The sequence below is a fragment of the Pelodiscus sinensis genome, chromosome 3 (assembly GCF_049634645.1).
Source record: "Pelodiscus sinensis isolate JC-2024 chromosome 3, ASM4963464v1, whole genome shotgun sequence".
NCBI classification, from domain to species: Eukaryota; Metazoa; Chordata; order Testudines; family Trionychidae; genus Pelodiscus; species Pelodiscus sinensis.
The window spans coordinates 159,273,673-159,297,807 of record NC_134713.1 but is presented as its reverse complement, the minus strand read 5'-3'; the positions used below and the strand labels follow the sequence as shown (position 1 = coordinate 159,297,807).

Here is a 24,135-nt window from a genome sequence, read left to right as displayed (position 1 = left end):
ACGTCAATTTTGTAGTTTAAGTCAAAACAGCTTAACTCGGCTTTTGGTTCAATCTACACAGCAGGAAGTCGAAGGAAGGGTTCTCTTCCTTCGACTTCCCTTACTCCTCATGAAATGAGGCTTAGTTACCATGAGTCAGAGTAAGAAGTCCTCCAGCTGAGCATTATTTTGAAATAAAGGCTTGTAGTGTAGACACACTCTTTGTTATTTCAGAATAATGTCAGTTATTCTGAAATAATGCTGCTGTGTGGACATACCCCTAATGTGCTTCATAAGTCAAAATCTTTGGGTATGTCTACACTACCCTCCTAGTTCGAACTAGGAGGGTAATGTATGCATACCGCACTTGCTAATGAAGCCCGGGATTTGAATTTCCCGGGCTTCATTAGCATAAGCGGGGAGCCGCCATTTTTAAATCCCCGCTGCTTCGAACCCCGTGTAGCGCGGCTACACGGGGCTCGAACTAGGTAGTTCGGACTAGGGTGCCTATTCCGAACTACCGGTACACCTCGTTTCACGAGGAGTAACGGTAGTTCGGAATAGGACCCTAGTCCGAACTACCTAGTTCGAGCCCCGTGTAGCCGCGCTACACGGGGTTCGAAGCAGCGGGGATTTAAAAATGGCGGCTCCCCGCTTATGCTAATGAAGCCCGGGAAATTCAAATCCCGGGCTTCATTAGCAAGTGCGGTATGCATACATTACCCCGCTAGTTCGAACTAGCGGGGTAGTGTAGACATACCCTTTCTGTCTGTCTGTCTGTCTATCTAAAGAGATAAGGGACTTAGCAATACTAGGAGATCTCCTTAAGCTCATAGGGTATGTCTTCATTGCAGAATTAATTCAAATTATCTGCCTTCAAATTACTTCTCTTAAGTTAGCTTTTCTTGAGTGAGTTCTGGTACTACTATGAAATAATACTTGAGCTGCTGTATTCATAGTGCAGCTTCACAAAAAATTCTGAGGAGCCTAACAGAGCAGTTGGCCCAGACACTGGGATTAATTCACCTCATTCCTAAGAGAATCAGGGGATGTCACTCACCAGACGTGAGCAGAAAGGATTTCAAATAACAAACAACCTTTATGACAGCACTGCACAGTATATCAAGTATGGCCTTCTCTGCTGCATAAGACAGAGGAGAAAATAAAAAGGAAGGTTTCTCACGAGTGTTTTATCCCCCTCCTGCTTTAAAATATCTGAGGTAGGTTATTGCTTAGTTGCTTTGAAGGAGCAGCACATTTTGAGAGGGAATTTGAAAGACTTGGCTTCTGGTGGTGAGAGAACCAGGCTGCAAAATTTAGATCTGAATCTGCATTTAAGACTTCCCATGTTGTAGGGGTGATTGGAATCTGGGGTTTTTCTCTGCTCACATATAAATCCTGCAAAATTAGAATCTGAGCTGAGTTCGGATTTCAATCCATACCCACCTCTGAATTTACAGAGTTCAGATCTGGGGGCTTGGTCAAAGCCCAATTCTTGTTTCTAGCATATTGGGGAACTTCACTATTTTTATATTAGCCAGGACCTTCCTTTCCCATTCAGTCATTTGTCCGCTAACCCATAGTGAGTTTTTTACAAACTCATAAGAACGTCCTTGGTCAATTCAGTTACACCCAATTAAATGCAAGTTATTACAGGGCATTAGCTCATCAGAGCCTAGCACAAAGACTCACCACTAAAACAGGAGACAATGAGTCACAAAAACTGAAGTGCCAGTGCTATTTGATATAGCAATGGTTGGGAATCACTGCACTAGAGGTGTGCTCTAGTGCTGAGGAGGGAAAAGTAAGTACCTCCTTAAACTAAATTTCATCTCCCATTAGCAAAAATCTAAAAAAAAACAAACCCTGTCATCTGTATAACCAAATATTAATCAAAATATTTTTGGAGCTTCTGGATTGTTGTTCACGTAGTATTTCAGCCACACAAAGAAACAGAAATGCTAGATATCCAAAATGTCTTTACCAGTCTTGTCTAGATCGGGAGAAAAGAATGCCCTTAATAGAGATGGAATTTCTAAGATTCAAACAAATATTACCATCGGCAGATATTAATTTCTGTCCTCTGTAGTGGCAAAATCATGTCTGACCTGGGTCAGACCACTTTTGCTAATGGAGAAAAGGCCAATGGAAGTCCAGTTCTATTTTTCAGAACCAGCAGTTTCAGAGGAACCTCCAATTTTGGGTGCCTCAGTGACACCAAAAACCAATCCCAGAAACTTTTGAGTCTGTTTCAATGCTGCTTATGAGTCAGAATTCTACCTTCAAGGTGAGGTTTCCAGTGAAATAAGACATTTCTGGTTATTTTTCTCGTTTCCATGATAAAGCTGAGTTCCATAAGGCCAGTGAAAGGAGAATATACTCTTTTTTATTTATTTTGTTAAAGGTTGTATAATGAAAGAGTAAAGTTCAGCAATGGTAAATATAGGAAAACCAAACGAGTTTAGGTCAAATACTAAGGGCAATAAACATATACAGGTAACATTTTATGAGCTTTTAAAGGGAGCTAAATGAGCTTCTAGGGAGCAGCATTATAATTTGAAACCAGTGGTGGAAAAACAATGTAATATGAAATGTAGCATAGCTAGAAAACCCAGTCAGCCTAAGAAACACAACAGATTATAAAACAAATGCAAGCTGGATAGGTTGCTATGTGCATAGACCTGCTTAGCGCCTCTCTGTGATCCTGATCTGATCAGCTTTCCCTATCACTGTACATGGTGAACCTGACCTGGAGTGACTCTTGCAGCAGCTGAGGGAGTCCAGATCCAGAAATTCATTTTATATGCCACTGTCCCCAACAAAAAGAGAGAGAGATTCATAAGTAGGACTGACTAATTCATAAAGGCCCTGCAGTGTATTGCCACTAGAACTCTGCCAATGGATTCTCAGCCCTTAGCACTGCTTTTCCTGAAGAGAACTGGGGGTTACTTCTCTGCGTGCTTGGAGAAAACCATTATTAACTATTATTATTTTATTTATTTATCTGTTTACAATTTATTACATCGTTCTCACACTACTGCTGGCACAAATGGTGGAAACTAGTTTCTTCCATCTGGCAGTCATTTTCTGCTTCCATCCATTCTATGAGGAAAAAAAATGTACTAGCTGCTTAAATTTCCAGTCCTTGTGTATAAAACCATAAGAAGGCCTTACTGGGACAGATCAAAGGTCCACCTAGATCAGTATCTTGTCTTCCAACAGTGGCCAATGCCAGATGCCCCCAGGGGCAATGAACAGACCAGGTAATCATCAAGCGATCCCACCCCATCATCCATTCCCAGCCTCTGACAAACAGAGGCTAAGGACACCATTCCTACTCATCCTAGCTAATAGCCATTGATGGGTCTATCCTTCATGAACTTATCGAGTTCTGTTTTGAACCCTGTTAAAGTCCTGGCATTCACAACATCCTCTGGCAAGGAGTTCCACAGGTTGGCTGTGCGTTGCATGAAGAGTCACAAGAAGGCTGCCCCCAGTCTAGTCCTAATCATTGATGAGGTATGGGCAAGGGGAAAAGGAAATCAGACACCTGTAATCTGCCATCTCTAAAGTCTGTTATTTCATAAGTAAATGACATTCCCATGAGAACAAAGGTCTAGTTGTTCTGGGAAAGTGCAGGAATCATGCAAGCAGGTGCACTGCAAACTTCTATGTATAGTTGTGTCAATTAACAGCTCAGGATTGAGGTTCACTCCTGGATATAGTTCCCTCCAGGATTCCTATTCAGCTTTGCTAATACCTTCAGTCTTGATCTTTAGCATCCCCTGTTTTCAGCAGAGAGCACCAGTCATGATGGATTATGAAAGTTTTTTTTATCAGGGAAGGCCTAGGATGAGTTCAACATGTGAGGTTTCCTAAACAGATATTTAAACTCAGGTAACTGACTTAGGAACCATGCCACCAAATCCCGCCTCCTGACATGCTTGCCTTGAAGTTATGCTAGGAAAAGCCCTTGCTAGACAGTCGACAGTGTCATACTTCAATCTTCAGTTTCTCCTATGACCACATCAGTACATTCAGTCAATACAGCTGCTAGATGTGTTTGATCCTGAATAACAATTGTTAAAAATAGAAAAACAGGACCCCATTCTGCTCTGGTGTAAGCAACTCTCATTGACTTCAGTAGGGTTGCACTCACTTATGCTGAGCAACAGACAAGTGAGAGAGACATTGTGACTCACCTGCCCTCTTTACCTCAAACGCAAACATTTGGCAGTGAGTATTCCACCAGACGACTTCAGCATACAGTTAATTCTAGAACCACAATAAGGACCCAGCCTTCTAGTCGTCGTTTCTCCTTTCTCACACAGGCAGCATGCACATTAGGTCAGTGGGATCAACACCAAGGACTGGAGTCAAGATATGGTCCTCTTGAGTAAGGACTTGATGCTTTGGCCCAATACAAATATTATCACCAAGTTTACTGATAATGCCAAATGTTTCCTTTGGGGCTAATATTTAAGTCTTGCTGCACTCCATTGCATTTGCGTATTTATATCAAAACTGGTCATTCCTAATGCACCGTGTATGTGCAAGCAGTTAATGGAAGATCATGTTTAATTATCACTTACAAAAAATATCCTGAGAAGTTAGTGTTCAGTGTCCAGAAAGCAGCACTTTCAGACGTAAATAGCCTTGGCCTGGTGTCAGGGAAGCCATGGAATTAGTTTAAAAGAGGGTGAGTGGAAAAAAATCCACATATCTACTTAATCGTTTGCTGGTGAGGATATATTTGGTAGATTCCTGTCCTGTTATGAATTCAGAGACTGCTCTGGGAGTGCATTGCTTTGTGGCAAAGTAGTACTCTCGGTGTGGCTTTGATGACAAGTAAGGGAATGATGCTTAGCAATGTGCATTGATATATGCTGACAGATGTTTTGTGATGCTACAAAAGAGTAGGAAATTCACACACCATGGAAAGATCCCGGCCTCTGGAACAGTTACTCACCACACTGCCCCGGCCCCACCCCACTGGAGCAGCTGCTTGCCATGTGGCCCTGGCCCCAGCCCGCCGGAGCAGCTACCTAAACACGCGGTCCCAACACCAGTCGCCAGAGCAGCCACCTACTATGCGGTCTCAACCCTGGCCACTGGACCAGCCACCTGCCATGCAGTTCCTGGCCCTGGCTGCTGGAGCAGCTGCCCCACAACGTGACCCTGGTCCTGGGCCCAACCACGGGAGCAGCCACCTGCCACATGGTCCCAGCTGCCAGAGCAGTCATACCACTCACCTTTCAGGTTCAGCTGCTGCATGACTCAGAGAAGGAGGTGGGTGGACTTCAAATTTTTTGTGCACATCTGCGCAGGCGCCTACCTTAGAGGGAACACTGTAGAGTTCTGAAAGCCAAGGTCCTGCTTAGCAAGCTTGTTTCTGCTAACTGTGAGCCCTTTCCTTTGGAACAATTCAGCACAGTCCTATTTTCCTGCATTCTCATAAAACTAGCCAATTAGCCCGTCATAAGATGGGATTTTCAGGTCTTCTCTCCTGAGCTCTCTCACTCTGTCTCTCTCTCTCTCTCCTCCTACTGCCTCCTCCCCTCTCTCTCAGCTCTCCTCCGCCTCATGCCTCTCTCTCCATCTCTTTCTTTCTCTTCTCCCCCTCCTGTCTCTCACTCTCCCTTTCTCTTCTCCTCATCCTCCTGCCTCTCTCTCCCCTCTGTCTCTCCCCACCCCCCTTCCCCTTCCTTCCCTCCGTGGTGCTTGGCTGAGTGCTGCCTGCTCAGCTGGGCTGCCGTGAGGGAGGGGAGTGAGGCGGTGACGTACACAGCCAGGGGGTGGAAACGTGTACCTCCCCGCCCTCCCTTCCTCTCCCACCCCGGGGGAGCCCAAATGGCACCTTGCACTGCTGGCTCCCCTGGCGGCCTGACTGAGGGGCGCAGCACTCAGCTGAGTGCCACAGTGGGAGGGGAAGGGGGCTGGTGACATACATAGCCCCACACTCTGGCCGTGTATGTCACCACCCCGCCCCCTTCCCCTCCCTTCGTGGTGGCTCGGCTGAGTGTTGTGCGCTCAGCCGTGCTGCCGCAGGGAAGGAGGGGCAGGGCGGTGACATACATAGCCAGGGGGCGGGGCTGTCTATGTCACCGCCCCCCCCCTTCCCCTCTTCTGCGGCAGCTCGGCTGAGGGGCGCACCACTCAGCGCCACGGTGGGAGGAGGAAGGGGGGGCGGTGACGTACACAAGGACTTTGGCTGCAGCCAGTGGTTGCACCTCCCCCTCACCAGGTCTTCTTCCCACCCCCCTCCTCCCTTCCAGCCCCATGGCCCCCGATCCCCCCCTGCTCTGCTTCCCTCCCCCCTTCCTCCGGGCCCCTCCCATCCTGCACTCCAGCCCCACAGCCTCCAATCCTCTCCAGCTCTGCTTCCTACCCCCCTTCCAGTGCTCAGCTGGGCCCCGGTGGGGGAGCAAGTGGCGGCAAGCGGCCCTTTGGGGTCTGCGCTCCCCATGTGTGGGGAGCGCGGACCTCAAAAGGCCGCTTGCCGCCCCGGGCCCAGCTGAGTGGTGTTCCCCAAAGGGCCGCTTGCTGCCACTTGCTCTCCCGCCGGAGCCCAGCTGAGCAGTGCAGTGCTGGGCCAAATCACCACCGAGGGAGGGGAAGGGGGACAGGAGGCATGGCCCTGTATGTCAGCATTACAGACTCACAGACAATGGGCTACTATATATATATATGATTACAAACATCAGTAAATATATTTTACCTATCCCTTCATTTAATACAAACATAGCTGGTATTGGGTCACCAATTAAGTTGATTACAATGAGCAAAACACTACTCCATTGGCAGCATAACTAACAAATCTAAGCAAAGCTGAATGGTATTTGCATATGAGTAGTCATGTGGCACCTTAGGGTATGTCTACACTACCCTCCTAGTTCGAACTAGGAGGGTAATGTAGGCATACCGCACTTGCAAATGAAGCCCGGGATTTGAATTTCCCGGGCTTCATTTGCATAAGCCGGGCACCGCCATTTTTAAATCCCGGCTCGTTTGAACCCCGTGCTGCGCGGCTACACGCGGCACGGACTAGGTAATTCGGACTAGGCTACCGTTACTCCTCATTCGAACTAGGAGGGTAGTGTAGACATACCCTTAGAGACTAACAAAAATATATAGTACCATGAGCTTTCCTGGGTAAGATCCACTTCATCAGATAAATTGGAGTATGAATAATAGAATCTAAGATGTTGTGACGGGGCGAACAGGCCCCGCACTGCAGGGCCAGGAGTAGCCCAGGCCTAGCTGGCGGAGAGGGCCCCGCCCTTCCGGCCCTGCTGGGCATGCTCCCAGCAGAGGCCAGGTATAAAGGCAGAGGGAGCCCAGCAGGCAGGAGGACAGCTGGGGGAGAGAGGAGACCAGGCCAGGCCAGTGTTTTTGCAGCCGCTGGGACCAGAGCCGCTGCCAGTGCTGGACCCAGACACCAAGGAAGCGGGCCCCGACTCCGGGAGACCGGAGCGTCCCCACAACCCCGGCAGGTCCTGCCTCAGAGGCCAATGGGCCCCCGGGGAACCGGGGCGCGGTAGGAAGCAGCCCAGGGAGGGGATACAAAGTTTGGCTCCGTGTGTATCGGCCGGATTCCCCGCCGAGCCGGCAGGAGCCACAGACCCTGCCTGAAGGGCCCTGGGCTGGGACCCGGTGGAGAGGGAGGGCCCGGGTCCCCCTACCACGCAGGCCCGCCCCCCCAGATAACCAGGCCTGGGGCCAGGAGAGGCTCCTCAGAGGGACTAGGCCTGTGATACCATATATCCCCTGATAGAGGGGCCTGGACTTTGTGTTGGGACATTGGATACCGTATATCCCCGGATAGAGGGGCCTGGACTTTTGGGGACTTTGGGGTGCGGTATAGGCCCGGACTGAGACGCGGGTTAGTAAAGGGGGGTCAGCAGCCCCCATCAGGGGTGTACCCCCTGACAGATGTATATAACAGCAAAAGAAATACTTGTCAATTGTAGGAGCCATGATAATGAAGCTAATTTAGTAGGCTGGCTGTGTCCCATTCATAATTTTTTATGTGAAAATGCAGATATTAAAGGTAAGGGAAATTGGTTTTGTAGGGTGTTAACCAGTTAATGTCTTTATTGAAGCGAAGGGTAACAGTGTCAAATTTGTAGATGAATTACAGTTCTGCAGTTTCTCTCTGTAATAACGTCGTAAAATTCCTTTGTAGAAGAATGGCTACTTTTAAATCCATGATTGATTGACTAGGCAGGTATTTATATGGACACACCGAGAGTGTCTCCCCACTTCCCAGCTAGCTGTAAGGGAAGCGTTCCTTCAGCTCCTGCTTACACATGACTTATTCATTCCTTAAACATGATGCTTTACTAACTAGTGACCAGTTGATAGTCTCAGCTTTTCAAAAATAAATTATTTATCCAAGTAGAGAGCAGAACAATAGCATTTGACCTTTAATATATAGCAAATAATTTAAGTGAACATTTTCCCAGCAATCCATGGCTTGAATATTGTTTGTCTATGCTCTTTAGCGAATATGGCCAAATATGGAGCATGTTTGCCATTAATATGACTGCAGTGGTGAGAATGATTCATAAATCAACGATGAACCCAAAATTCACTGAATAGCATACACGAAAACAAAAACTGAATCAGCACTAAATATGATAGATTGCCCCAAGTTTGTGTGGGATTGAGTCATTTTAAGCAATACCATACAGAATAAAATTTCATTTGGTCTCACTGTTTTGAATTTGATTGATTGATGTGCAATTCTGTCCTATATTGTAAGGAACAGAAGGATGGCAAAGAAGAAAGGGAAAATCTTGTGTTCAAGGTACACATTTGCATTCTGTTCCTGACCATTGCCTTGGTCCTCCTGTACAATGATGGACAATTATTTATGTCTTAGTTTCCTTATCTCTACAAAAGAGGTGAAATTAGAGTGATACTAACCTATTTCACAAGGACATTTGGAGGCTAAGTTAATGATGGGAAAGTGCTTTGAGCACCACAGGCAGAAGACGTTAGGGATACATAAAGTATTAGCATAAGCAAAAATTGTATATTGGGCATTGTTTTGTAATAATCAGACTACACATTGGGAAATCAAGAATTGCATATTACTAGGCTTTAATTACCCCCTTTAACAGAGTACAATTGGTTATAAGAAATCTGAATGTAAACAAGCAATTGCCATGATTCTATAACTTGTCTGTCTCTTTCTAACAATATGTATAAAGGATTATAATGTTAGCTTTACCATGTGAAGCAGTAGTTTAGTTAAGAGGTTACTAATATCGGTTCAAGATCCTGATAGTCACAAATGTATGACTTTGTATCCCTGAAATGTTTGCACTATGATACCAGTCAGTTTGGAGCAATTCAAGAGAGAGAGCAATTTAGAACTTGATCCAAAGTTCACTGAAATCAGTGGGGGGGTTTTCTATTTACTTCAGTGGCATTTGGATCAAGCCCTTAGTACACAGCAATGATAACCTTGCAGACATGAGCAAAGTGTCTTTGTTTAGGTATGTGCTTTATAGGGTTAATGGGACAAGTCTACAGCACCCGCAGTATGCAATTTTTAAAGGCTAAGAATGCAGTCAAATAAAAATCAATTTCTCTTAGAACAAGGAAGAACCCTGATCCTCAGTAATTCCTATTTCCAACCCAAACTTAGCCTTTTGACTCTAAGCAGTTTTAGCAGCCCACTCCCAGGGTTCTTGTCACTGAAAAATAGTTAAAATAAAATGCAACTTTGTCAGAGACCAGAAAATTTTAGTGCAATTGGTAAATGTTTCTAAAAGCTGTGAACAACTGAAAACAGAGGATCTGAATGGAAACTTCTATGCAGCCTTAAAACAAGTTATAGTCAGAGTCTTGTTGCCATTATTCTGTTTGGGCCTCTTGATATTTTATTTCTTTTGTACCTCAATCAATACCCCTGAACTAGAGGTGGGTCCAAAACTAATTGTCATATCCAAATACCCACAAGCTTTGGTAACGTTCAGATCTGGAAGTGAATGTTAACACTGACACTGGCCTGTATTTTGATAATGAATTAACTCAAAACCTGGATCTAGAATCAACCCAACTCCAGGAAAGTTTGGATCTGAATCCAAATCTGAACTTTGCCTTTTAAGCCATTTCTTCCTTGAATTCATGACATGCAAAGTGCAGTGGAATAAATTAGGTGGTGCAAACAATGTGACATAGGCTACAATAAAAAGAAAAATGCTAATATGAGTAATTATTGCAGTATGTCACTGTGCTATTTAAAGGCTGCTCACTGCATGCCAAAGAGTGCTCTGGGCAGGGTTTTCATTACAAAATCCTGCCAAAGCACTTCCTGAGGGGATAATGATAAATATAGATAGCAGAGAGCCAGTCTCAATCCATCGCATTGCATAGCAGCAAAGCACATGCCTGAGGGTCCATCAGTCTCATAAACCACTAGATATGTGAGTTGGCTCAACTCCCTGAATTTTTCCTGAATAATTTGGCAGACTCCAATGAAGGATTTTCAGGTACCCTTGTGGTAGCCTATATAACCCACACTAGGGAGTTAGTTACAATTACACAGCACCAATGCCTCCTGGGTAACCTTTATTTCAAGACCTTGATTAATCAAGATCGACTATTGTCACATTTCATAAGTCCAACCAATTATTTTAAATGATATTTTATTGTTTGTCCGATGTATAAGTTGGGTCTTTCCATTTCATCATCACAGAAGAATTAACAAGGAAATGTTGTAAAAACTCAAACTTCATAATAATATTCAGCACGATTCCCACCCATGGGCACACGAGCTGGTAGTTTTGTTATTGGTCTCTTCTCAATCACTATGTTAGTGATCTGTCCCTGCCATTTGATCCAACGCTGCCAAACCTGTTCTCATTCAGACCCCTACTGCTCAGATTGTAGGATGAGCTGGAAAATAGTGCCAGCACTCACAGAGGAAAATGGCCAATGTAATGGGGCAGTCCTAATCTTAGCCCTCATCTACACTAGGGAATTATTTCAAAATAATAAGCGAGGTTCCTCACTACCAAGCCTGTTATTTCGAATCGGTACTCCTGCTTTCCTTGGGGAATAAGCTTATTTCGAAATAGTTATTTCGGGAGTTCTTATTTTGAATTTAGTTATTTTGAAATAATTTCCTAGTGTAAACAGACCCTTATTTTCCTGGCCAGTATCAAGCAAACTAGAAAGGCTTCCTTGCAGAATGGCAGAAACTAAGCAGAGGTGGTATAGTGCTTGTACTGATGCAATGGCAGAAGGACAGCAAGGAAGCGGTTTGTGCTTCCTCTGTACAGGAGCAGATGGAGGCATGTGAAGTGTCTGCCACATAGGAGTGCAGTTCTGCAGGCTGCTGTTACTTATGTCCTCCCTTCATTGTCCCAGTTGGGACGTCGCCGGGGTACAGAATCAGTGGGGTGCAAATAGGCCCTTCAGGAGATGACAGGGGGCCCTGGGGGCTGGTGATTCAAAAGGGCCTGGGGCTCCCAGTCATTGCTCTGGGCCCTTTAAGTTGCCACCAGAACACTACATGACATGATCTGGGCAACACTGAGGCTACCTGGGGGAAGCTAGCTGCAGTCCCACCCCTTCTGACTGAGGCTCCATCCCTTTGGGGGTGCAGAACTGCCCTCCCACCTTGCCCGGGGGCCTGGAAGTCTTTCAGCCCTGCTGGGTGCAAGCCTGCCCTTGAAAAACCTGCTCTTCCACTCTGATCCACCCACACTATTTTCTGCCCTGCCCCCGTTTCAGAATGACCCTTGTGCCTCAGGCTGCTGTGGAAATAGCCCAGAGCTGCCCGTGCACATCACAAATGATCCTTTTCATTTGGGATCATTCCCAGGAGCAAAGGGTGGTGGAGGGAGGATTATGTCTGTGCTAACACCAACCTCTTTGAATACAAAGCATCTCTAGGGTAATGGTAAATCTGGCCCTAGTGATCCTAATGACATAAAACTGAACATCCCGCGCCTCCCCTTCCCTAAAGCCCTGCTCCTGCCCTGCCCCTTCTCTGAAGCCCTGGCCCACTCACTCCATCCCCTCTCCTGCTATCCCTCCTCTTCCTCACCCTCACTCCTTCAGCTGGTTGGGTCAGGGGTTTGGAGTGAGGGAGGGGCCTGAGGACTCTGGCTGGGGTTTTGGCTGCAGAAGGAGGCTCAGGGCTAAGGAACTGGGTTCAGGTGGGTAGGATGAAAGCTCCAAGAGGATGCAGGAGGGAACTCCAGGCTAGGGCAGGGGGTTGGGGTGCTCGGTCCCAGCAATGCTTACTGCAGCTCCCAGGAAGTGGCTGCTAGGTCCCTGTGGACTCTAGTACAAGGAGGCTCCATACACTGCCCTCAAGCCCACAGGCACTACTCTTGCAGCTCCCATGGGTTGCCGTTCCTGACTAATGGGAGCTGCGGAGCTGGCACTTGGGAAGGGAGCAGTGTACGGAGCCTCTCTGGGCCTAAGGGCCTTAGCAACCTGGTGGACACTTCCAGGAGCAATGTGGAGCCATGGCAGATAGGGAGCCTTCCTAAGCCTTGGGTCCCTGCTGTGCCGCCCATTGGACTTTTAACGGCCCGGTGCCAGGGTCTCTTTTTGCTCAGGCACTCCAATTGCAAAACCGGACAGCCCTACATGTGGCTGTCTATACACCGAAGCCATGCCTCCTCTGCTTGCACTGCTATCTTTAGCCATGCGGTTACCCACAGCATCCCCACTGCTGGGGCCTCCCCCTGCCTCCAGCAGAAGGAAAAGGATCTGGCAAGGGGGAGGCAGCAAGGAAAGGCTCCAGTAGCTCCCATCTGATGCCCGTCCCCACTGCTAGAGTCTTTACTGCTGTGTGTAGTTGCCCATTGCATTGTGGACAGTCTGCCTTTCACTGCAGCATTTAGCTACACATATCCTAGCTACTTCTGCAAGCAGAGACAAGGCCTCAGTGAGATGGATTGCTCAGCCATATTTGTATGGCATAGGCTTCTCTCTAATGCATGCATAGTGAGCATGGTGGAACATTAACATTTCATATTTTATGGCGATTTTATGTTTTTTCAATGTGTTCCAAAATACATAAGTATCATGCAAATACTAAAGCCATAATGGCCCTAAATATTTGAGAAGACGGAAAACTACTAGCAAGTGTACTGAAGGGAATAATTTTGCTTTCGCGGGACATATGCTGAAAGACTCAATACGTCTTTTATCTCTCTTACATCTGTAATTTCATGAATTTGGGGATTGTAGATGAAAAGATCTGAAATGTACTATTTTCACTCACGTATAATCTCGGGAACAGAAACTCAGTTTTCTTGACTTTAGAGGGCAAGATAGTACCTATGGCTTCATATACTCAGTAAACCATGTACTGTATGGCGTGTGCAGATATCTTTATTATTATTATTTTACTATCAGTGCCCAGAAGCCCTGATCAGGATCACAACCAATTGTGCTTAGCTCTGTACTAACACCGAGGTAGACATGATCCCTGCCTCAAAGAACTAGCTATATATTGTATGGGAGATTATAAATTGCCCATAAACCTGCCTAAGGGCAATGTAGGCAGAATACAGCTGAGTAATCATACTGAACAAAAATGCAATAGAGGATTTTTTTGATGAGCTGATGATGACTATTTGTAGCACCTGCAGTGGCATAAGTATTAGGAACAACAAGAAATTCTCAGCTGGAAAAATGTCTACTGTAGCAATTCTGAGCCTCTGTAAAGAATTCTTTGTCCCTGCTGAAAGTCTGCCAGGAGGCCTGGATTAGTTGTCTGCAACCTGCTTTATTAAATCGTCTGCTTTTCTGAGCTCTCGGAGCTGGAAAACAGGAATAACAACATGTTTAGAGGTTTGATCCTTTCTCATGACCTACATGGGCTATTTCCACCACTCATTCCAGAGAGAGCGTGGCAGGTAGAGGAAGTGGAAAAAGTTATCAGGGGAGATAGCTGCGAAGGTTTGGTTTGAACACTGATTTGAATTAAAAACAATGACAATTTCCATTGCTCTCCCTCTCTGCCCCAAACAGTTCGTGGACCCCTCAATTAAATTCTACGATATGCCCATGATGTAGTTCTTCCTCTTAATGTGCACGACAAAAGATAGGTCCCATTCCGTGGTACTCTGAGGTACGTCTAGACTACAAGCTTCTTTCAGAATAAGTTTTTCTGGAAGAGCTCTTCTGAAATAGCTTATTTTGAAAGAAAACGTCCACACACTAAAAGCGCAACAAAATAGCCATTTACTATTTTGAAAGACACTGATTGGATGCTATCTTGCATTTAAGGCCACCTAGAACCAGTTCATTAGGTCAGCAGTTGCTTCCGGGTGCTGTTGCCTAAGGCTATCTGAGATGCGTGCTTAAAGGGACCTCCCTGGACAGCTGTTTCTTAGCTTCTTCTGCTTTCTTGCCTACTTCTCCAAGGGACAACAAAGCTTTAGCAGTATGTGCTCTGGTTGCCCAGCTTTTGGACACCACATCACTCCTTGCCATAGAGCCAGAGCTGCCTCTGGGCATGCTATGGCCCCATACTACCATGCTGAAGCTTCTGCAGCAGTTTGTGCAGGCTGTCTTCATGGTCCTGCAGGAGCTCAACTCTGAGCTCATCATCGAGACCCTCTGCCTGTGTGTGGGAGCAAGGCCCTTGCAATCGCACTCCATGGTAGAGTGAGGTCCTGGAGGCTGGACACCAGTTCCGACTGGTGGGACCGGCTGGTGATGGAGTGGCGGGACAACCAGCAGTGGCTCCATAACTTCAGGATGAGGAAGGCCACCTTCATAGAGCTGGGTGCCTGGCTTGCCCCTGCCCTCTGTCGACAAGACACCCAGATGCGACCCGCAATCTCCCTGGAGAAGCGGGTCACCATCGCCATCTGGAAGTTCGCCAACCCAGACAGTTATCGGTCTGTGGGCAACCATTCAGTGTGGGAAAGTCCACCATCAGGGCCATCTTCATGGAGGTAAGGCACTCTCGGGCTGCAGTCCCTGGTGGGAGGAGTACTGGAAAGGGGGACTATATGGAAAGGGAGGGTTGGAGTTATGGGGGTGGGCGGAGGAGAAGCCCCATCACCGGGGAGTTCTGCAGTCCCACCCTCACACAGCCCTGCAGGGGGGTGGCCTCAGAGAGGATGCTCCTGAGTGTTTGGGATGGGGAGGGGAATGGAGGAGGGGGAAACCTCCCACGGGCTCAGGCATCTCCTTTGATTCTCTGTTTTGTGTGTTTGTTTGGCTTCTTCTACAGGTGGTGAGGACCATCAACTCCATCCTACTGTGCAGGGCCATCCACCTGGGAGACCTGGACCCCACCGTCACCGGATTTTCTGCCCTGGGCTTCCCCAACTGCGGGGGAGCCACAGATGGAACCCACATACCCATCCCGGCTCCAGAACATCAAGCTGCCCAGTCCATCAACAGGAAGGGATACTTCTTGATGGTCCTGCAGGCCCTGGTTGACCACCATTGACAGTTTACAAACATTTTTGTTGGGTGGTCCGGGAGGGTGCATGATGCCCATATGTTTCGAAACTCCAGCCTCTACCAGAAGCTGGAGGCTATCACATTCTTCCCCCAGCATGACTTCAGGGTTGGGGACATGCAGATGCCACTGTGCATCATGGGGGACACAGCCTACACCCTCATGCCATGGCTGATGAAGCCCTACACCAGCCACAGGGACCGTTTCAATGCCCACCTGGGAAGGGCCTGCATCCAGGCTGAATGTGCCTTTGGCCGCTTGAAAGTGAGGTTCAGGTGTCTCCTGACCTGCTTGAATGTGGGGCAGCACAACATACTGCAGGTGGTCTCAGCCTGTTGTGTTCTCCACATTATGGAGGGTCTCAAGGGGGGTGGCCTTCCTTCTGGGACGGAGGGCAGAGGTCAGCCAGGAGGGCAGAGCTTCCAGCAGCTGCACACAGCTGCCATCCGCCAGACCCATCAGGTGGAGGTATGTATCCAGGAGGCCCTGAGGGAGAATTTCTCTGAAGGACCCCAGTAACTCTCCCCAGGGCCTCCCCACTAGGGGCCTGTGCCTTGCTCCTCTCTGACTTTCCCACAACAACCCCTCCTACCATCTTCCCTGTACACTCAATGAAAACAACAGTTTGTGTTCACAAAAACCTTTGGTTTTTTATATAATAAACATAACTAGGGAGGAGCAGGGCTGCAGTGTGGACACAAGTATTGTTTTTCCAGAATAATGGCTGTTATTCCGGAAAAACGCTGCAGTGTAGGCGTACCCTGAGTAAAAAGGGGATCTGAAGTTCTCTGCTTGTCCCCATCCTGGTTATTGTAAGGGTATGTCTACACTACAGCACTTTCAGTGACACAGATGGATGCTAAAAGTCATGACATGGTGTGTCAACACAGCCGTGTTGCTAAAAATCTGGCTGTGTAAACACTGTCTGCACTTTTGCAGAGAAAAACTTCCACCCCCTTTGAGCAGTGTTTGCTCTGTTGGCTGGAAAGCATTTTAGGAATGTGAAAAAATGTCCCATCAGCCACCTCTTTGCTTCCCAGCTCTCCCTGGGTTTCTGGCTTACTTTCCCACCACTTGAATAACAGTGTTTGCTGAGAACTCCAGCATCTGCCATGAGAAATCGTGGCTCCTGCAATTCTCTCCCATGCTGTGTTCAATGTGCTTACGCGTTGTGCCTTGCATCAGAGCTACTTGTGCAACTGATGTTTGAGGACGACTTGGATGCAGACGACAGTGGTGAGAGGGACACTGACGAACTGGCATTGCATTGAGCTGTCACAGATCAGCAGTACACCACAGACCGTTGCTATTGCGCTGGGGAAACCAGCTCTCAGTGATGGAATCACACTGTCATGCAGGCGTGGGATGAAGACCAGTGGCTACAGAACATTCAGCTGCGTAAAGCAACCTTTCTGGAGCTGTGCGCTGAGCTGGCCCCTGAACTGTGGTGCAAGGACACCGGAATGAGAGCTGCTGTCTGGGTAGAATAGTCTATTGCCATTGCTGTGTGGAAGCTGCTACTGCTCAGTTGCAAATCAGTTTAGAGTGGGGAAGTCTACCATCAGGGTAGACTTTATGCAAGCACAATAAACTTCATTTTTCTGGCTAGGGCAGGGCTTAATTAGCTCACAGAAAGATAGTCTCCATTTGCTCCATGTCGCTTCTCCCTCATCCTGGCTGCAAGCGCATCTTTCCCTGCCATCACCAGCCCCTCCCCACCCCTGCTGCAACAGCAACTTACCTCTCTGGGCTTTTGCAGCCCACCCACCCCCACCCACTGCCATACACCGCAACTGGCAGCTCCGCTCTGCCAACGCCCACCCCAACCCCACCTCGCTGCAATACACAGTCACTTACGTTCTTATGACTAACCGCCCTGAATGGCTGCTGTGGGCCATGCTCCCTCAGCGTCACAAGAACAACTTAAAGTCCTGCATGGCCTCTGTTCCCCCTTCTCCAGCTGCACGAGAGCATCTTAGGCCGTGTCCAGACTCAGGGGTTTTTTCGGGAAAAGTAGCCTTTTCCCGAAAAAACTTCCCCTGCGTCCAGACTCAAGCCGCATTCTTTCGAAATTATTTCGAAAGAACGCGGCTTTTCTTTCGATGGCGGTAAACCTCATTTCACGAGGAAGAACGCCTTCTTTCGAAAGCTCCTCTTTCGAAAGAAGGCGTTCTTCAATGTAAAGAGGCCGTCTTCGAAAGAGAGCATCCAGACTCGCTGGGTGCTCTCTTTCGAAAAAGCGGATTTCTCTTTCGAAAGATCCGCCTGCAGTCTAGACGCGATCTTTCGAAAGAGGTTCTTTCGAAAGATGCTTTCGAAAGAGCTTCTTTCGAAAGAAGCCTGCAGTCTAGACATAGCCTTAGTGTTAACAGCTGTCATGGCACCCCCTTCCCTGGCTGCACTAAAGCGACTTTGTGCTTCTCATAACCCCCAACCAAACGCCGCCCCCCCACCCCCTACCCCCTACCCTACCTGCACAGCAACGTACCCTGCATCTCTTCCCTCACAAACACTGGGACTTGAGACCAGTTCCTTGCTGTCTGGCATGCTGGTTGTCACCAGATTGACCCTAAAGCCCTTCATCCATTTCCACCTCTTCATCAATAACTTCTGTCCCCAGGACAAGCGTTTCTGATGACTCTGTGCTATGGGATGTATCCACATACTCTTTGGGTATGCTCATGGTGTCTCTACCCAGGATTGTGTCCAGTTCTTTATAGAAATGGCATGTTTTGAGTGCAGCACCAAACCAGCTGTTTGTCTCCTTCACCTTCTGGTACACTCACCGGAGTTCCTTAATCTCGGCTCTGCATGGTAGGGTGACTCGCTCATACCCCTTCTCACGCACGGCTTCTGAAATGCGGCTATACATGTCTCAGTTCCCACGGGTCACTTGCAGCTGTGATTGCACCAATTCTTCAAAGTGCTAGCCAAAGTGGCTAATTGGGCATTGTGGGAAACACGATGTAGGCCAAATAACTCAGCAAAAAACCTACTATAGTACACACTACATGACTGTTGACAGTAATGGCAAGGGGTGAGATAAAAATCTCATGCAGAGGTGGAAGTGTTTTGTCATCAAAACTAGGCATTTGTCGTAACTTTTGTCTTGTCACAATGTAAATGCTCTTCGGATTTTGTCACCAAAAAGGGGTTTTTGGTTACAAAACTTGCAAGTGTAGACAAGGCCCGATACCTTTGGCTATGCAGAAACAAAAACAAAGATGCCAGGGGAAGATAGGACCTAATGAACAAGAACTCTCGAGCTAGAAAAAAACAGGCCTGATTCCCAGCTGGCTGGGTTAGTCCAGGTTTACACCAGTAGGCCTCTGATTGTATACAAGTGGATGGGAATTGTGGTGAATTAGGTCTAAGATGCACAGGAAATGGCTTTGGTGAGAACCATAGCTGTCCCAACGTGATTCTGGTGACCCCTAAGATGTGGTGATCCAGAGAGCTTATCTTGTGCCTACAGATATTCATGAGCTAATCAGCCTCCTGAAGAGATGATCCCGCCATTGATCTAAGTGATATAACCCCCTGCCATACTTTTTGTGGGAAAATCTAAATGTGCAATGCAAAATCTTGAATTTTGGTGGGGGGTGGGGGGAAGGTGATTTAGCCAAATGCAAAATACTGCCTCAAGAGAATGTTATCATTTTTGCCACACAAAGCTCTGTGCTGGTAGATCCCAAGTGGTAAAGAAGGCTCTGAGCTTTAGGTTACCTGTGTGAACCAAAGAGAACATTTTGAGTGTCACCCTCCATTGGATAGAGTGCCACTTGAACAGGGGAACCGACAACCTACGCGGACCCTTAGGCAAGGTAGGACGGGGCAGCTCCATGTTCCTGGAAGGGGTGGGGCCTCTGGTAGAAGGGGCAGGGCTGGGGCAATCAGCCCTCCAAGCTGCCTGGATCATACCACACTGCCCACCCCTACCCCTCAGCGTTCCATGTGGGGCCCCAGTGGTGATTTACAGGGCCCTGGGTTCCGGCAGCCACCATTGCCATATTAGCGGTGATGGCTGGGTGCCCCAGCCTCCTTTGAATCGCCGGCTCCAGGGAGCTGCTCCCTTTCCCCTCCTCCCCCCATCAGCAGGCCTGCACTGGAATTACATTGTCTCCTGCCTGGAATATCCTGACATTGCCCAACAGCAAAGGCTAAGGAAGCAGCAGCTGCTTTTTTTTCTCTCCCTTTCCTTTAATTCAGCATCCTTGAAAGCTCCTAATGTGCAAAGAGTTTCTACCAAGCTAGATTGTGAACTACCTTTAAAATGAGAGCTTTGGCCATTTCCGACTGTCCTGTGCCACAGCAGGGCTTTCTCCAGCACCAGGAATCATGGACCAGTTTTCATCCTGCATTAACACAAGTTCAGGAATGAAAGAAAACATTTTCTTTATTTAAGCGAAACATCTAAAGCATTTTATGCTCTTAGAGTTGACCTGGTGTCTGAAACTTCATCCAGGCTATTTACATAAGGTCACTGTGACCATTAGGTAGTCATGCCAGACTGATCACAGTCACTTGGCTTTTCCTGCTTCATTGTCACAAAGCCAAAGCAAAGCAAATGAAATTCATCTTGGGGGAAATGCCAGCTAATAGAGCAGGAGAAAATTACTGTGAAACATACAGCCTTAATGGAACCAAGAAACTCATCCCTTCTGGAAGCAATGAACTGAATACACAGCTGGGTCCTCCATGTTCTAATCTTGGGCCTGCTAGTGACCTACAGAATCACCTTGGGGAAGCCACTTCTTTCTGCTTTGTTTTCCCCATTTGTAAAAGTGGCATAAAGCTGCCTGTGGAAGACACAGGTGTAGAAATTTTGATCATTTCTGGTTCAGCAAATGTAGCAAAACCTATTTAAGTAGCCTTAGTACATTTAAGTAATGTAATAGGGTGTTCTGAGGATCAGTGAATATTTGTTTGCATAACAACTTGAAAACGTGACACACTACGAAGTTTAAGAATGATCATTGTTATTTTCTCTTCTTCTCTTCCCTCTTTTCTTTCTTCCTCACTCTTTTTCCCCCCGCTCCTCTCCTCTCCTGCCTAGCGAAACACATACAGCAGGTCCAAGAGGAGGACCACAGTATGAATGGAGCTTCTTTATAATTATATTCTTTGTGATCTGTAGTGATTAAAATGGAGCTTCGTTTGCAAGCTGTCAGCCTTTGACAAATTTGGAGTCCAGTTAGCGCACACTTGACACTAAACAACTGCATAATAAAGAAATTGACTCACAGATTACAGCTCTAAGACACATGCTCAGAGTTAGCAATTTACAGGCCAAAGTCCGGTAGCATGTGGGATTAGTACAAGCTTTACTCCTTCCCTTTTTCCCATTCAGAATCAGTGTTAGAAAGTTATTCCGATAACAAAAATAGGTGAAATCTGCAGTTTTTGCCATTCTCTGCAGAGTTCATTTTTCTTAGGACAGCTGATTTGCTCCCAGTGCATGTTGTATTATTACAGTGACAGAAACTGGCCACTGCTTTGTCAAATTGCCACTGTGGCAGCGAAGGTCAAGGTCAGAATGTCCCCAGCCAGGCTCACTGACATGGGATGGGGGGAAAGGGGATAATTATCCTGGGGCTTGGCAATTCTAATGGGCCCAGGGCTCCAGCTACAGCAGCAGGAGCCCTGGGCTCTTTTGATTCACCACTGGAGTGCAGCGTTCTGTGCTCTGTGGCATCACATGTTCCACAGGGCTCTGAGGGCTGGGGGCGAGGGAGCCAGCGGTCTAGGCAGTGCTGAGGGCTGGCTGCCTCCATCTCCTCCTCTTCAACCCAAGGTCCCACCCCTTCCAGGTGTGCAGAGCTGCCCACACACACACACACTGCCCTGGAGGCTGGGGTGGCGGTCAGCCCTGCTGTATCCAGCTCTGTCAATTGTGGAAGCAGGAGTAGGTGTGAGATAAGGATTCCTAACAGGGTAGGGGGAAAAGACAACACCAAAAGTATTTAGGATCCTAAACAGCATTTCGAATAGCATAGAGTTCTGCTCTGTGGAGTTCACTGCAACAGAGATATTATAATGCATAATTATCGCAACTGGAGGGATTATTGCAACAGTGCACATAACAATGCAAGCACACAAAGGCAAGAACTGACTATCTTCTATCCTCCTGCCCCCAACCAAAAAAAAAAAAGTCATGCCCAGACAACTTAACACTAATTAAAAGATACAGCCCACCTATCAATGGGAGTGCTGTCTGCCTTACTCATGTCAACTTTCCCCTCTTTAGTTTAATAAGCATTTGAAACTAGTTACAAAGGTGCAATAGCAGGACAGATGGATAAAAAGAGACTCCCTCTTTCATAAATATTATTTAATTAATCTTTACCGCATCTCTTTGAGGTTGAGAAGTGGATATTATCCCTATCTTACCAAAAAGCACTCAAGTGCACATCTCTGGGAGCTGAACCCTAGATAAATCTGTCTCATGCTGTAAAGAGAGCTGCACGGTATAAGATGGTGAAATTCGCCCTCTTTCTTGATGTAAAGGGAGAAAGGCACAGACTCCTTCCCCCCCTTCATGTAACAATTACATTTACTATTAAACAAAAGTGTTAAGGATAGTTCAGGTAATACTCAATCATGCCATGGGTTCAGGGGACTGGACTAAGAGACATTTCAAGATGTCCTACAATTCTATACTCTACAGTGCAAAGAGGCTTTCTTGTCTTTTATCCATTGATAAAATCATAGGGATATAGTCTCCCATGGCAAATGTTATGGATGGAAGATCTCTGGATCACTTTTTTAAAAAACACACACTCTCCCACTGAGTTTAGATTTAAGATAAGAGCAGCTAAATTCATCACTTTCAAATAAAGCCACTTCTCCCGCTAACTGATCTCTGTACCTTTAAATGTGTTGACTTCCAACACAGCAGGGCAAGCAGCATGTGCAAGTTTGTAGCATTAAAATACCATCTGTCTCACAGGAAGGAGCACTAAACCAAACCAAACCAAACCAAAACAGGGCAACAACAATTCAATATTATTCAGGCAAGCTAACTTTGTAGGACAAAAACAAGTTGTCTGATGACACCTTACACTTAAAGAATAACAAATGTATTATGGCATAAGCTTTCGTGAGTTACAATTCACTTCACTAGCTGCATGAAGTGAAAGAAAATGAAACAGGTGGTATGGATACAGCAAGGTGAGCATTACACCAGAGCTAATTCAGTCAGGGTGGATGTGGAGAAGAAGGTGAAAATATCTAAAGTGGAAAATTACTTATTGAAAGCCATTTCCAGTCCCTATTCAGACTCATTGTAATGGTGTCAAATTTGCATATAAAGTTTAGCTCAGCAGTTTCACATTGTAGTCTGTTATTGAAGTTTTTTGCTTGAGAATGGCAGCTTTCAAGTCTGTGAGGGTATGTCTACACTACCACCCTAGTTCGAACTAGGGTGGTAATGTAGGCAACCGGAGTTGCAAATGAAGCCCGGGATTTGAATTTCCCGGGCTTCATTTGCATCTCGCCGGGCGCCGCCATTTTTAAATGTCCGCTAGTGCGGACTCCGTGCCGCGCGGCTACACGCGGCACGGACTAGGTAGTTCGGACTAGGCTTCCTATTCCGAACTACCGTTACTCCTCGTGAACCTTTTTCAAACGTTTCACGAGGAGTAACGGTAGTTCGGAATAGGAAGCCTAGTCCGAACTACCTAGTCCGTGCGGCGTGTAGCCGCGCGGCACGGAGTCCGCACTAGCGGACATTTAAAAATGGCGGCACCCGGCGAGATGCACATGAAGCCCGGGAAATTCAAATCCCAAGCTTCATTTGCAACTCCGGTTGCCTACATTACCACCCTAGTTTGAACTGCTGCTCCTCCTCCTCCCCTTCCTATGGTGGGCGTGAGGCCTCAGAGGACTGACCGCCCATGTGTGTATGTGTGTGTGCCTGCGCATGTGTGCATGGAATGGGGCCTGTATCCATAATATATATAGGATATATAAATTTCCATACATGCGCAAGTATATAGTCAACTGAACTGGGCCCATATTTGGGTGGGTATATATTCACACACACACACACACACACACACACACTCAGCCGGCATCTATACTATAATACACAGGTTTTTTGCACATATACCATACTTTATAATGTCTCAAAGTGCCTGACACAAATTTAATGTCATAAGTATAATCCATCACATACTTATAATCATGGGGTAACACCGTTTTTTGTCTCATAAGGAGTTTTGTATTTTAACAATTCTTTATTGCAGTTTGATCAGTTCAACAAAATTCTGTAACTATGATAGGGATCAGCAGTACAGCCTAAATTGTGTAACCAGCCCCCATCATGGCAGAAGCTGCGCTAGTGGCCAATTATACCTGTAGTTTGAACAGGCTCTCAATTAATTTAGCCTTTCAAAGGTCCTATCCAATAGTCCAGTATTATTGTACACGGTACAGGAGAGATGCGACAGATAACTCTTCCAAGGCTGCATCGATGTGGCAAAGCTAACACTAAATATCAAAAGCTCTAGCTTCTAGAATCCCTGCTTTAGTTATTAGAATGCTAATGACTTGATCACGTAATGTGCTACTGATATAGGTTTTTATACCATGCTCATTACCCTGGTATATAAGAAAGTAGGTGCTGAGCATCTTCAGCTTTTGGGTTGTTGCTTACCTAGCACCTATCAGGCACAGGCCCAATATGCTTAAAAAGAATAGGC

The 24,135-nt window shown here is 46.8% G+C and overlaps 1 protein-coding gene across 5 annotated transcripts in view; it reads left to right on the top strand.

Annotated features, from left to right (window-relative positions):
- Positions 1-24,135, top strand: part of LBH (LBH regulator of Wnt signaling pathway) — a 217,913-nt gene that overhangs the window by 159,329 nt on the left and 34,449 nt on the right. For 2 of the 5 annotated variants that reach the window (XR_012902955.1, XR_012902956.1), the window contains 2 exons: positions 15,200-17,412; positions 17,797-22,855. The exons of 2 other annotated variants lie outside the window; for them this stretch is intronic. The gene's annotated coding sequence lies outside the window, so the exon portion shown is untranslated. Of the gene's footprint in view, positions 1-15,199; positions 17,413-17,796; positions 22,856-24,135 lie in introns of those variants that run through there. One more of the 5 variants, XR_012902954.1, reaches the window with a different exon arrangement.